Genomic DNA, 13,619 nt, shown 5'->3' on the forward strand with positions numbered 1-13,619 from the left:
GTCTGATGGGGAAAGGAGTGGTTTGCTCTCCTCAGCTGCTTCATTAGTTTCTTTTTTTGTAGCTGTGATAAAATGGTCTCACGAAAGAAACTTAAAAAAGAAATTATTTACTTTAGGTCACAGTTTAAGATATTGTCTACCATGGTAGAGAAGTCACATTTCATCCATAGTCAAAAGAAAAAAGCTTAATACACACATGTCTGTGCTCAGTATACTCTCCTTCCTTTCTCCCTCTCCATTTGCTATTTCCCATCTCACTGTTGTATATTCCAGGAGACCTTTCTTAGTTCTCCTTTGAGTCTGTGAGATCATTCAGTTGTCCTATCTACAACTAAATCAGTCTACTGACATCAATTAAAGTACTCAAGATAACTCTCCAGACACATCTAAAATCTAATCTCCTAAGTGATTCTAGATCCTGTCAAATTGACACTTACAAGTATCACATTGCTTACATTAAAGCTGCTTCTAAATGTTTGTTATGGAAACACACACGTTTTCTCCACATATACTACATAATGTATAAAATTCACAAAAATAGATCAACCTACAAATATGGGAACGACATCTTTCTGAACATGTGTCATTTAGCCATGTTGAACAAACAAGGTAACATCTTAAATTACACACCACTTCTTGATGTTTGGGCAGAAAAGACATGACCACCTTCCTAGACCAGCTGAATGGCCAAATCAAGTCACAGGGGTTCTACAGGAACTACATCTATTGGTGGCTTGAAGTAGATGGCTGCACTGGTAACATGTGTACAGGCATGACAGATTGAAGAATTTAATCATGTCTGCAAGCAGAGGGAACAATTACACACAAAGATACTGAAAGCTACAAAGAAAAGGCATGAAGAAAGAGGAGCATGAACAGAGGACCATGGGGAGACGACAGAGAAGGAGGGAGAATAAACAGGGGCATGGAGAGAAAAGGCATGGGAGAAGAGAGGAATGAAGGAGGAAAGAGGACTGTGGAGAGAAAAGGCAGGGAGAATGCCTGGCAGGACAGAGCAGTATAGCCCAGCTACCTTTGCTTTCTCCCTTCTACTCATTTGCAGTTGCTTTTGCATTAAACTCATTTGGAATACAGTATTTTGTATTTTCTGTCCCTGCATTTTGTGCTGTCTTTTTCTATCCAAGTCTTCATCTGTCTGTCAAGGGCTCACTCTCTTCACAACTCTTCCAAAATGCTCCTGTTTAATATACACTACCCATGCCTTTCTACAGAAGCATCCCTTCTTTGCAGGAGTCTCCCATTGGCCATGTCCCTCTCTCCCAGGGGAGTTCTCCTGCTCTCTGCCTCTTAATTAAATTGGCATGCCCTTCACCAAAAAGCCACTTGGTGATGAAGCTACTAATGTGACTTCTTCCTCTAGCTGGAAGCATTCGACACTCCCTGTCTACATTCTCTCATCGTTTCTGGACTTTCAAAATACATTACTATAAAATAATGAACTGCTCCTACTTTCAGGTAGGAATTACAGTCTATGTTGACAGTTTCGGCCTCCTCCACAGCAAATCTCACAGGACAAGATGATGTGTCATAACTGAAAGCTCTCAGTAGATTTGTTCAAAGACCATCCCAGTTACTACTTGCCTGCTATTCCGAAAAGAATAGTAAAGAACAACTCCTTCCTCTTCTCTTCTTTATCTTCGTCTTCTCATCATTGATCTCCTCCTCGCCTCTTGCCCCTCTTCCTTCCCAACCTCTTCCTCTCCCCTCTTTGTTTTGTTTTTTGAAATAGATTCTCATGATGTAGTCCTGGCACTCACAGTGTATATCAGTCTAGATTTAAATGCATAGAGATCTACCTGTTTCTTTTTCCTGAATGCTGGGATTAAAAGTAGATGCTGTCAAGTTCTGTTTGAAAGAAACTTCATGAACTTGATTTTTCATTGTTAAACGTCCTTTCAATAATCCAGAGCATGCTGAATTATATGGTTAAAATATTTAGCATTTAGAAACCTAGCAGGGTGCATTTGTGAAAGGGTAGTGATATTTTAGGTAAAAATGGTATAGTCCATAAAATTATTTTCCATGAAGCAGTGCTTTTGTTTAAGAGAGAGATAAGGAGGTTCATATGAGGAGGCAAGCATCTGTACATTTTTCTATTTCTATACAAGTCAGAAGAAGAATTGCCCTGTGAAATTTACATAGCCTTAAAATTCTCAGAGCTCCCAAATACTGTCACCGAAGAGAGCAATGAGGTTCTTCTTGGGACTTACTTTATGCAGAATGTGCTGTAGAATAAACATGGTAAGTGGGCATAGTCCTGTCCTGTGTTGAAGAGTCTGAGATAAATCATGTCTGTATCTTAGACACTAGGTTTGTCTTTCTACCTGGGGTTTAAATGGGACAAAACTTGATTTAAAACTTGATTTAAAGCATGTTTACCACAGGTAAATGAATGATGTTAGTGTTGGTAAACAGATTGAAACTTTTGGTTATAAGATAAATACATTTTGTAGCTCCAGTGAAAACAAGAACTAATAACACATTATAGGAAATTTGATAGCAGGGTGGAAAGCAAGCAGTGCTATCATACATGTATAAGTGTATACATGTGTGGTGATATATTAATTAGATAGATATAAGAATTTTACAGTTGACATGTGTGCCTTTAGTCTCCTTAAAGTTTCCTTTTAGTAATACCACTTATCCATTCAGGAAACTACAAGTTTGTGGCTTTGGCATTGTGGCATTTTATAGTCTGGTGGAAGATTTTAAAAGTATCTACAAAAACGTTTGGCTTCGAGTGAATATAGGAATGGAATTGTAGTCAAGTCCCTTCCATTATTATGTTTTGTGACCCAGTTATTTTCTTTCTTCTTTCTTTCATACTGAGGGTGGAGAGCTACTTTCTCTTAAAACACAACATTGATATTGATTTGTATAATGTAATTGTTTTTATGTAGTTTATCTTTTCTCTCAAAAAATGTCCCCTGTTGGGGCTTCGAGCATCAATTGAGCTTTAAGAAGAGATGAGCATTTCTTATACATCCTCTAAACCCACCACAGGAAGTAGAAACTCTGACCAGGGAGCATCCCACCTTTTAGGATGATGACATCACCTGGTGTTCCTACTGGCCAGCAGCCAGGCAAAATTTACCATACTGGATGAAGATTGTCCTTTTTAAAAGCCACAATGTAATTAACAGAAGTTAACGTATAGGTCCTATCCTGGGAAATTTGGGACTGTCAAGAAGTGATTACAGGAAAATAGTTACACCTAACCTAAACGATTCCACTACTTGCCTTGAGATCAGGCTGCACAACCACAACATTGATTGCATGGCTGGGAAGGAACTCAAGGTACAGCCGTGATATAAACTGAATTTGTCCATCATTTGTGAAACATTTGCCAATCAATCACACAGACTACTATGGAGAAGCCAAGCAGATAAAATGTGTAAATATTTGGAAAGATGTTGTAGCATATATTTAATCTCAGTCAGGGTCTTCTGCCCTGCCTTTGATCATTCACTTTTCAGATAAAGACACACAATCTTTTATATTTATAATAAGGCTTAATCAGCACTAGAGCTAGGCAAATCTATCCTCTTGACATGTCATGTCCTGTCTAGGCAATTTTAATTTGGACTGGCCAGCCCTCATGGCCATGTTTTCAGGATTCCATCTCCATGTTATCTTCTCCTCTCTACCTCCCTCACTTCCTCCTCTTTGGTTCCCAAAGTCTGGGAACCAAAATCCCTTTTACCTCTCTTCTGCCCAGTTATAAGCTGTAGGCATCTTTTGTTATTGGTTATTTTATTTATTTACATTTCAAATGTTATCCCCCTTCCTTTTTTCCCCTCTGCAACCCCCATCCCATCCCCCCCCCACCTACCCACCTACTCCTGCCTGACTGCCCTAGCATTCCTCTACAATTAGGTCACTGAGTCTTCACAGGACCAATGGCCTCCCCTCCCATTGATGCCAGATATGGCAATTCTCTTCTACATAAGCAGCTGGAACCATGGGCCCCTCCATGCATTGTCTTTCGTGGTGGTTTAATCTGCAGGAATTCTGGGGTTGGGAAGGGGGCCTTGGTTGGTTGATATTTTGTTCTTTCTATGGGGTTGCAAACCACTGCAATTCCTTAAGTCCTTTTCCTGCTCCATTAGGGTTCCCATGCTCAGTCTGATGGTTGGCTGCGATCATCCTCATCTGTATTGGTCAGGCTGTAGCAGAGCCTCTTGGGACAGTCATATCAGGCTTCTGTCAGCAAGTACTTCTTGGCATCAGCAATAGTGTCTGGTTTTGGTGTCTGCAGATGGGATGGATCTCTAAGTGGGGCAGTCTCTGCATGTCCTTTTCTTCAGTCTCTGCTCCACTCTTTGTCCCTGCATTTCCTTTTGACAGGAGAAATTCTCAACCAATAGTTTTAAATTAAGGAACAAGCTCATATATCATCACTTGGTGTTTGTGAGGATTCTCTTGTCCATGGGGGCCAGTATTTTGTATTATAATACATAACAACAGACCAAACCTCAACAGAAAGACAAAGAAACTGCTAAAGGAAGGAGAATATCATTAACTTATAATAATTCTGACAATTAATGCAAATTGCTTCTTCCCTTCAAATAGTTATTCTGTCTATCCTATTCACCCTTCCTAAGTACATAACCTGTGCAGTGTTGGAGATGCTGGGCATTAACAAATCAACATGCTCCATGATCCTATGAGGTAAGAAGCAAAAGCCAGCCTTATGGTAGAGCTGCCTTCCCCATTATCTTGACAGCATCTTCAGGATGGGATGCAGTGGGGCCAGGAAGTTTCTGTGAGTCTTCCTAGGCAGAGATGGCATAGCTGAAAATCTGGAGAGACTGAAACAGCTTGATGGCCCTAGAGCAGGCTGAGAAGAACTTATTCAGGGTATCTGAAGGTCTCAGAAGATCCTATTCAACTATGATACAAAATTCAGTTGGTCATACATGTTTAAGTGATTCTAGAAAAACAGACGTCAAGTGCCCAGCAGTTCACAGAGTTGGGCCCACCTGTTCCCTACAGCAAATCAGGAAACGATGATATTGGGAAGAGAGGGAGTCATTCAACCATAGGTCCTACTTCGGGCATACTTTATAAATATTTCTAAATTTAAATTTTTATTTAATTTAATCTTAAGTTTGAAACAGCCTTACTCTGTTTTATGGGCTCATCCTATACTTGTGAACTCAAGTGAACCTCCTGTTTCAGCTTCCCGAGAAGTGGGAATGCTATTTTTATTTGCTTTATTATAGTGGTTTGAATCACATCTAAGGCTTTATTCATGCTAGGTAACAACTTTAAGACTAAACTATGCCCCAGCCCTCTAATTTTTTTTGTTTTGTTTTAATTGACGGTATATAACAAATCCTAAAGGAGCATGCTGTTTGTTCATAGCTACACTGCAGTGCAGAAAGTTCAAGACTGTTTCTAGGAAAATGAAACAGCCAGCAAAAAGCAAGGTGAAACTCACTATGTTTGAAATTTAATTGAAACTTACTAGGCATACTCAGAACGCCTATCTATAATAAAGAAAATAAGTCAAATCAGAAATGACTTTGAGTTGACCCCAGTGTTAGAATTAGTGTTAAACTGCATTAATGCTACACATTGCCTCTGCTTCTGGCTAAGATGCAGTAGTCCCCAGACTCCTAGCCTTTATCACTACAAGTCCTTGTATGTGGGTCTGTGGACCATGCTAGGAAATTTGGTAAGGTTGAGTGGGTTCAGAGAAACCGCCTCCCATCTGAGAGGACAGTAGGTGTTTCCCTGCTTCCTATCAGATTCCTAGCCTGGAATATGTGACCATGCTACCCACATAGACATGACTGATGGTCACTTAGCATCGAGTTCTCCATGCTAATGAGGTATCTAGATGGACCCTGAGGCTTTAGCCGATAAGCTTCCCTTCCCAAACATTGCTTCCTGCAAAAGGTATTTAATCTCTGGTCCACCCTGAGGAAGTGGTATGCACCCATTTTCCATGATGAACAGTCAATAAATGATATGGATAAGCATGGACTGTCTCTCTCATCGAGAACTGCAGTGGGGAGCATGGAGGAAGCCTTCATCTACAGAGCCTTACAGTCTAAGTCTCCCACAGAAGGCCCCTCAGTGTTCCCAAACAATTCTGGCTAAGCTAAGCCAGAGTGCACCCAACCCCCACCCCAAGCTCATCATCCTCAGCCTGTGACGCCTTCCTTTCCTGACTCCTCCTCTTGATATCCAGTGGGGTCTGGATATTGTGTGGAGTCAGGGAACCCCAGCTTTGGTTTCAGTCTGTGTCATTTCTCACTCAGGCTGAGGTCCCCAGGCTGGACTGCATTTTTCTACTGGCTGAGTGGTATATCCGCACTTCCCACAAGTCCAGCACCCGATGGTGGCTTAGGGTAAAATGTAGTCTAGAGTTCCGCGTTTCATCTGCCTGGAGTAGTTCCCATACCCCAGTGGTAAGACTGAACGAGGAACCACACTTGCACACATACACACATAGGGCTCTCAAAGAGAGGAGGAGGATGCTGGTTATTTTGTGGTGGATCAGCAGTGAGGTTAGACATAGTGTCTGGAAAGCAAACTAACTGCTGCTGTTTTTCCTCTTCCCAATAACCTGTAACCTGGCTCCCTGAGGCTGGAATTTCACTTTGAATCTCCTTCATCAACTCCTGTGGCCAAAGTGTGTTTCTCAAGTCTGTGTACTGGACACCTAGTTCCCAGTGGAACAGCCTTGATAGGTAAACCTTGCAGAAGTGGTTAAGGTCATTTGACCTCATGTTTTGGTTAGAGTTATGTTTGCTGTACTGGCTTAGTTACCACAAGGGCAGGTTTATTACAAATCAGCCTGACTTTCTTGCTCTCTTTTGTGAATGACATCTTACCCCCTGTCACGGGATGAAGCATCAGGAAGACCCTTACTAGGTGCCCATAACAACTTTGCATTGGATTTCTAAGCCTGCAGAGCTTGGAGAAATAAATTACTTTCCTTTATAGAAGACATGGTCTGTGGTTTTCTGTTATAGCAGAAGAAAGCAGATCATGACTACAGCACTTTCCACCCAGCTTTTAGGGAGACTTAGTGTTACAACCCAATTCACCAAGTCAGGAACATCCAGGCTCCTTCTCTCCAAGGAGGCATCTGGCCTTCTACCTCAGTTCAGTCTCTGGAAAACTATACAACTTAGTCAATTGTGTGGAACCCAGCGGGAAACCTAACATTCACACCTTCTTCCACTACACCTATTCAATTCTACCTCAGCATGGAGACTGCTTGCATGAAAAGAAAAAAAATATGACCTGTAGTCTCCTAATTAGCTGCCTCATTAAGACAAATTCTCTCTTACATACCATGAACCAGGACATCAAGGCTTGAGTAATAAAAGTCAACAGGCACGCCTAAAGCAGCTGATATAAAGCACTCAAGTTCACAATCACGTCATCCTGGAGCAAATCAGAAAGCAAAAGTGAATTAAGCCAAAGATTTATAAGAATGCACTTTAAAGAAAGGAAACGATAGGGTGGAAATGTGAAATAATGGACATTTAAAAGTCTCTTGCTGGGTAAACTTAATATTAGTGAAGCAATGACAAAGCCATCCAAACCAGATCAATGAACTTGGGCACAATTTACCGGAGTTAGCAGATTTGAACACCAAAGAGACAGAGAAAAAGGGAGGGTGGGTGGATCTTAGTGACCTCTCGGGCAGCAACAGAGGAGCTGGCATTCACATTAGAAGAGTGTAATAGAAGAGAAAAGACAAAAAATATTTGGAGATGTAATGGGCAAAACTCCCTAAATTTAGCCAAATGTATAAACATAGCAAGTTAAGAGTACCGGAATACTCACGATACATTCCACAGAACGAAAGAAGTTAAGAAGGAAGGACCAAATAAGGATGCTTGAATCACACTTAGAAAGGGGAGCAAAATAGTTATAAGAGGCAGAGGGAGGGAGTAAAGTGGATGGGAGAGGAGACAGAGAGGAGAATGGTGGTGGTGGTGGTGGTGGTGGTGGTGTGTGTGTGTGTGTGTGTGTGTGTGTGTATGTGTGTGTGTGTGTGTGTGTGTGTGTGTGTGTGTGTGTGTGTTCTGAACTTCTCCAGTTGGTTGACTTTCCTAGGTCTGCTGCAGGTATGCACCGTAGAGGCTAACTACTCATTCTGTTTTCAATATCAGCATTTTCCTCTCTGACGTTTCAGCCAGGCTTCCCATGAGGATCGCTTCCTTTCCTACGTTCTTCTGTCTCAATTTCTCTTTTGGCTTCCTTCGTCTGCTCCTTTTCGAGCCTTTCCAGCTCTAAAACCTCCTGTTTCTAGGCACTAGTACTCTGCTAAGAAAGTCTCTTCTAGCCCCGTGGTTGCTTTCTTCAGAGTTGTGGGACTGTGTGATTTTTCCCTGCATGACTGAAAAATCAGCTGGGAGACACACTGACCCAGAGGAAGATAGGCATGCTCAAATTAATTAAGTTGGGGCCAACTAATTGGGCCATCCTCAGCATCTTGCATGCTGATGCCCTCTGCCCTGGAGCTTGTCTGCTGACTTGCTCAGGATGAAGGGAATTTGTCTCCACTGCAGACAAGGGAAATAGCAGATGAGAGGAACATTCGTACCCAGTCATGGAATTAAGATTATTATGAGAACAGATCCTAGTAAAAGAATCTATTTCTGCCTTCATTGGTATACCAAATAAAGATGCAGTCAATGATACTGACTTCATGTTTAAGCATTTGATAATTATCAATGAATGGTAGAATGAAATATCAATTATCTTCTTTAGTTATGTATTATCTGTGAAATTGAATATTTGTCAAAGGCAGTTGTGGTTGAGTGATTAAGGGAGTGGATTTGACTATCCTTCCAAACATGTGACTGCCTGCCAAATCTATTGCGTGTTCAGTTAAACAAACCTCCACCCAAGCTGCAAGATACCTTTCCTGTGTATGTACCTACATGGTTTTCTACGTCTCTTGTACTTGAGAAAGCAGAGATTTGGTCTGGTGAGTAGTTGGGTGGGGCAGGCCATATGACTTAAAGATCAAACACGGTTTTGCTCATTATGGCTCCTTTAATTGTCTGTCTCATTTTTCTTTATTGAAATGAACAGTTGGGCCTCAAAATGGCTTTGGGTGTAACATAAATGGTTGTTGTTTGTCTGCTTATTATCTGTCTGGATAGTCACAATTGGTGTTAATATTAGCCATTACCAGACCTTTCTCTTGGATTTTGAGCATTGACTCTTACTTGGAAACTTCCTCACCACTAAGGTTCTGAATAGTGCTCACCTTGCCTCCTTAGTGGTGACAGTTTAATGCTACTCGCGTCTCTTTTCATCACTCACACAAAATATCTGGAATAGATCAGTTCAGTTCTAGCATTCAGGTCAAAGTTCAGGTAGCCCCATCACTTTAGAGGAATGGTGGGAAGGATCCTGTCAAGAACATGTACCAAGCAATGGTCATATTTTGAGTGGGATCCCGATGAAGGATTATAGGTGAGAAAGACATATATTATAGAACTATTCTGTCTTGCTAACTACTAAAAGGTGGCATAGAGTGCTCTATGATCCTAGTGCCCAGTGATCCTGCACTAGGCCCAACTTCTCAATTGCCATCCTGACAATAAGGTCTTCTGTCACAATTGTCCATACCTTAGTCATAGCAGAGAGTGTAGATTATGTAGTTTTTCCCAGAGATGTGAGCAGTCTGGATTGCCTGGAAAATCTGCCTGAAAGTTCAAACATGAGCTATGAGAAGGCTAGGATACTGTCCATAAAGTTGAAATGTGTCCTACATGTTAGGATGTGTTGTTTTGCATGGCTGTGATGCAGCTAATAGAACCATAACATGAGGAGTAGACTCATTCATAAAAAGGAGAGAGAATGTCATTACTCATTAATTACAAGTCTCGGGTAGCCTCACTGAGTTTCTAAATGAAATAGATCTGAACCAGCCTTACTTCAAGATCTCCCACAGGAGATTTGCCGTCTACTGCCACAATCCTGCTGCATAACAATCTGGATAAAATACAGTGTCTGTAAGTTCACACATCAGCAGATTAATTTCAAGGGATTGTCTCTCAGATGAAAATGAGACCCAAATTTATACCATGTCTTTGGTCCTCTGGGCTAATGCTCTTGGCGGGACACATAAAGATGAGTGCAAGGACTGAACCCAGTCACCGGAGCGCAATGCAAGTGTGTTCCTACTTATGGCCCCTAATTTCACATGGGAAAGACCCATGGCCAAGCTTAACATCAACTGAGAGTTGAGACACTGAGCATGGCAAGTCATACATATAATCTCAGCACTATTGAGGCTAATAAAAAAAAGACTGCAAGTTTGAGGCCAACCTTAAGTGCACAGTGAGTCTGGCTCTAAACTAAATATATAAATAACCCAAATACCTGACAGATAAGAGGATCACTGGCAGAAATCTGCAGTGATAAAGGACTTACCTGCAGTTAGGGGTCAAAATTGTGAACAATAATGCAGTCTGTAAAGATCATTTTTCTCATTGATTGGAGCAGTGGAGAAAGGTTCAAAGGTGTCTTGTAGCTGGGGAAATCCAAGTCAAGGAGTTCTCTGGCTGCACAGTGCGCAAGGTCTAAGTGCCGAGCCTGCACTTTTTTTTTTTTTTTTGTGATGTTGTAAAAGAATCATTTCTAGGACAGAAGCCAACTATATATTAAGCACAATTGTATAGATCTTCCCAGCAAACTGACACCTTAAATATTACTTGAAGCAAGAAGGGAAAATAGATTTTTAAGCAGAGGAAATGTAGACAAGGAGAAAGGAACACACAGAGGAATGGTGTAAGAATACAGGGGTAAAGCCAAGGTGGTGGATCCAATATTCCTGCTCCGTTAAGAGGAGGTTAGTGTAAGACCGCCTTTCCAACTGAGGAAGAGATCAAGTGAACCTAGTCAAATTAAAATACCATATTCATGGCAGGTGATATACAGTTTGAGAAAGTTCTTGTCAGTCTAAGAGAATCATGGATTCCTAACAGCCATCTCTGGGCTCCAAGGCATGGTGGCGACTGAGAACCTTTGTTGTAACCAGAGGAGACAGGTGGTTCCCCACACTGCTTCTGCTCTTGTTCACACCTTGATAAGTGTCCCAAGATCCCATGGAGAGAGCAATAAGCAGACATGAATCTGATTATTATACAAAATATTAGAAGCTAAAGTATAAGTATGAAGTCAACAAGTGTTAGTTAATTCTGACTCATGAATAAGTGATATGAAATCCATTTCAAACCCAATCATGTCTTAAATCAATAAAAATACTTGGTTATAATAAACAATGGGGTGATCTTAGCAAGTCAGATAGAAATAGTCTGTGCAGAAAGTAAGACTTGAGGCTTGAGTTTGAGGCAGAGGCTTCATGCTCTGCACACAGGACTCCAGCAGCTATTTTTCTGGTTCACTTTCCTCACTCCTTTGGCTCTCCTGGGTTGTGAGGCTTGCTGCTCCCTCCTTTCAAGTTCAATTTCCTCCCTAAGTATCATTCTATATCCTAGTTTATAGCCATCCTAGTTTCCTAAGTCGCAGAACCCCTCTCGGTTCAGGTAGGGATAAGTGCATCTGGCCGAGATTAAGGTCAGTCCTTTTCAAATGCTGGCCATTCCAAGCACATTGACTCCACTGGCTCCCAGTATTCTTTTTAGGTGCTCATGGTGTGCTGGCAAGGTGAATTGTGGGTGAGAGTCACTACTATGGGGCACTCAGCATGACTCTGGGCTGGGCATGGATGGGCAGTTTTGATACTGTTGATCAACTGTTTCTGGTTAGGCTCAGAGGCTGCATGGAAATAGCCAACTGTACTTGCTGACTGGCTACACAGAAATACAGTTCTAGTCTGTTGGATTCTAAACACCACTAGCATTTGGTTTTCTTTTGTTGCCCAGTTCTTTCCTTTTTTAATTTTGTATTTTTATTTACATTTTAAATGTCATTCCATTTCCCAGTTTCCCTTCCAGAAACCTGCTACACCCCCCCTTGCTTCTATGAGGGTGAGCCCTCAATTATATCTAAGCATAGACTTGAACTATTTGTCTTCATAATAAAAACTCTCTTTGTACAAAATTCAGAAGTTGCAGAATACTATCAAACTTTAAAAGTAAAACTCCCTGACCCCACCTGAGAAGTAGTTCTGCTTCCATCCTTTAATATATTTTCATACCCATTTCTCAGTGTTCTCCAGCCTCAGTGCCTAGGTGCATTTATAACCATCAGGCTTTCTTCTGGTGAGCGCAGCAACTTCTCTTGTCTTCTCATCAGCTCACTTTGCCCATAGCTGCCATTCCAAAGCCAAATGTCTCTGCAAGCCACTTCAGTTCATGTCTGTCCTAGTTCAGTCCTAGTGGTGTAGCATATTGCAACTGACGGGTAGCTTATACATAATAGAAACATCTTAAAGTTTGTAAGGTACATCCACAGCAAAGTCAGTGCAGTTTCTATTTGGTTTAAACCTGGCATTCCAGAATTCATTGGGAGGATGGGGCAGATGAATCACTGAAAGTTTGAGGACAGTTGGGCTATATAATGAATTCCAGGACAGCTTGGGCTACAGAGTGAGACTATAGTTCCAATGTCAGCAAGATGACATTGATATCACACCCTTATGCCATTTGAGGAGAAGAGAGGGAAGTGCTGTGTTAAAGATGGAAAGAAAAAATTAGTTGTCAAGTTCCTGACAGCTGTTTTCCTAATCCTGTATCTAAGGGTAGGGATATGAAGGACTCCTCCATTCAAGCTGCAATATTTCCTCCCACCTCAATAGATTGTTCAGCTTCTTGTTCCAAGATGGAGATGCAGAGACAGAAACTGAATTCACTAACTCCTGCCTGACATGGGGAGCCTCTGAGCCTTGTCTTGGCTCTTGCCTCCTCTACTGTGCTTTTCCATTTCGGCTTTTCTAATCTGTGTCTCCTCTTCAGCATCAATAGCTCGAGATTCCCTGGTGTCCACCAGCTATGCACAACTGAGGACTGCATACTACCCAGGGTTTTCACAGCCACAGTTCTGAGCTTCCATCAACTTGCTGGGTGTCTTGGAGCAATGAAGATATGAATGGTAGTGCTGTGGGTACTTGTCTTATGAAGTCCCCATGACCTCTTGCAGCCCAACCTTATGGATTCTTTTCATTTCACAGTATCTCTCACACATATTGCCTTCTTGGTAGCTTTATTTGATGAGTCAATATCCAATCCATCCTCTCCTTTACAGATTGGGAGGTGCTTTCTATGTGTGAAGGATGGTTTGGCTGACAAATATCATTTGTATTTTACTGAAACTATAAATAGACTTCAGCATGATTTTCCACTCCTCTCTGCTGTGTCCACTTCCTGACCAGCACAGTGTCCTAGGAATGGTCTGTATTTTGAGTAAGCCCTTGACTGGTACATAGCCACTAGCTTCTGGTATGGGCCACATATTTGGTTCTCTTTGCCTGGGCCCAGTCCCTGCCTTTCCTTTATAGCCTGCAGTTTCTGCCATACTGGGTTATGATTCCATCTACTAGAGGTTTGCCCTGCTCTCTGCAGCTAGGACTGTCAGCTCACAAACTGAAGTGCAACTTCAGTACATGTGCTTTTTGTTAAAAATTGATAAATAGCCCTTCCCTTTTTAGAGTA

The 13,619-nt window shown here is 41.6% G+C and overlaps 1 protein-coding gene across 3 annotated transcripts in view; it reads left to right on the forward strand.

Annotated features, from left to right (window-relative positions):
* The window catches only part of Gabrb3 (gamma-aminobutyric acid type A receptor subunit beta 3), a 235,459-nt gene that overhangs the window by 129,832 nt on the left and 92,008 nt on the right, over positions 1-13,619 (forward strand). The gene's annotated exons all lie outside the window — the stretch shown is intronic.

This window comes from Rattus norvegicus, chromosome 1, assembly GCF_036323735.1.
Source record: "Rattus norvegicus strain BN/NHsdMcwi chromosome 1, GRCr8, whole genome shotgun sequence".
Lineage (NCBI taxonomy): Eukaryota > Metazoa > Chordata > Mammalia > Rodentia > Muridae > Rattus > Rattus norvegicus.